Raw genomic sequence first — 2,461 nt, 5'->3', positions numbered from 1 at the left:
GAGAATATATATAGAGAGATGTGTATGTGTGTGTGTGCGTATAAAAAGACAGATAGAGATAGAGAGAGAGAGAGAGAGAGAGAGAGAGAGAGAGAGAGAGAGAGAGAGAGAGAGAGAGAGAGAGAGAGAGAGAGAGAGAGAGAGAGAGAGAGAGAGAGAGAGAGAGAGAGAGAGAGAGAGATTAAAGGTTAAAGTTTGATTCCATTTGCTACAATGGATATTCTTGGTGTGACAATAGTGTCTGTTTCATTTTGCTTCTAAGTTAGAAAGAGAGAGAAACACACACGCACACACACACACACACACACACACACACACACACACACACGCACACGCACCCGCACACGGACACGCACACACACACACACACACACACACACACACACACACACACGCACACGCACACGCACACACACACATACACACATATATAGAGAGAGAGATAGAGAAATAGATATATATGTATATATATAAAAGTGTTGATGAATAAACACAGATAAGTAGATAACTAAATATACAGGTACAGATGGATAGATAGATAGATATGAATTTCTGAAGCGCCTGTTTCGAAAAAGTTGTCACATCATTTTTATTCTTGTCAATGGGTTCTGAAATGGCAGACGAGAAATATTTTTTGCAGTTTTTTTATAAGGTACCCATTTGTTTTTTTTACATAAAATATATACGCCACGCAATTCTCGCACTTCATCACATGGCCATTAAAACCTGTTTCTGGTGATGTGTGTCAAGTGTGTTTTTGCTTTTATTGTTTAAACGCATTTTGTGACATTATTCTAATTTGCAATATTGCTACTACTGATGTCATTCCCTTCATATTTTTAAAGTTAAATGATTATAGACATATAGATAGTTAGATGAATAGCCTCTATGAGGCTGTTGTATTCACAATATATATATAGAGAGAGATAGATAGACAGATAGATAGATTGATGGATAGAGAAAGAAAGAGAGGGAGAAAGAGTGAGATATGCATGTGCATGTATTAATGAATATATCTATCTATCTATCTATATGTGTATATATATATATATATATATATATATATATATATATATATATATATACATATATATATATATATACGTTGGTGGACATTTTGTGTTTCGCTTCTTTATTGCAGAAACAAACGAAAGTTTTGTACTAAATATAACTCTGCCTGTGTGTTTAGATGTATACTTGATTCCACTATGAATAATCATTCAGATGCTCGAAAAGTACATAGCACCTGCTGACAGACGGACAACACTACAACCAACGTGTGTTAACATTTCATAACACATAACACAAAGAGAGTGTTTTCTTTTCTTTTTTTTTCCTCGCCCTTCATTAATTTGACTGAGGGTGTTCTTTTATAATTCACTAGTCTACTATTTAGGTGCAATTTAGGTCCAAAGTTGTCGTAATTGGATAATAATGAGAGGTCATTTCACAGGCCATGTATCTATCGAAGTGAATAGAATAATAGTGAAATAAAGTAAATAGTAAATATGAATAGTAAATATTAAGTAAATAGAATAATAGATAAAACAAGTACATACAAAAAAATGAATGAACATAAACACAGATACGAAAATAGAAAGGATGAGAATATACGATTATTATAGATAAATAGAAAAAAAAGTACGTAAAAGAGAATGAAAAAATTTAAGAAAAATATAAGAAATATAAGACATATAAAAAGGGAAGAATATCAAAATATGATACTACAAAAAGTATAAACTGTATTCATGGCTGCAAAAGTATATAAGATATGAATGAGAATGAATAATGGTGTATATCATTCATACCTTTTCTGCGCATATAAAAGATAAATCCAAGAAAGGAGAGGCGTGCATATATATATATATATATATATATATATATATATATATATATATATATATATATACATATATATATATTATCGTTATTATTGTATTAATGTTCTAATTGTTATAAATATTATTATTGCCATCATCATTATTGTTATTATTATTATTATTATTATTATTGTTGTTGTTGTTGCTGTTATTACTATAATATTTATTATTAGTATTATCATTACCATTGTTATCATTATTCTCATTAATATCAATATTATTAATATCATTATTATTGTTGTTATTAGTATTATAGTTATTAGTAGTATTATCATTATCGTTATTATCAGTATCTTTATTCTCAATATTAGTATCATTACCATCATTATTAGCATCACAATTCTCATTATTATCACTATCATCATTATCATCATTACCCCAGTATTGTTATCATCATCATTACTATTTTCGAGAAAATACTACATTGATTAACTCCCAAACACCTTTTTAATATACTGTCGTGAGTGTTTGATAAACGGAACAGATTTTATTACAAAATGTTATCGTCATTTCTAGCGTCATGTCATAGAATTCATAAACGGGAAAATTAGTTCTATGGCTACTTGAATTAGAGTTCCTTC

Source organism: Penaeus chinensis, chromosome 29, assembly GCF_019202785.1.
Source record: "Penaeus chinensis breed Huanghai No. 1 chromosome 29, ASM1920278v2, whole genome shotgun sequence".
NCBI lineage: Eukaryota > Metazoa > Arthropoda > Malacostraca > Decapoda > Penaeidae > Penaeus > Penaeus chinensis.
The sequence above is the reverse complement of the archived record's forward strand: the minus strand, read 5'-3'. Positions refer to the sequence as shown.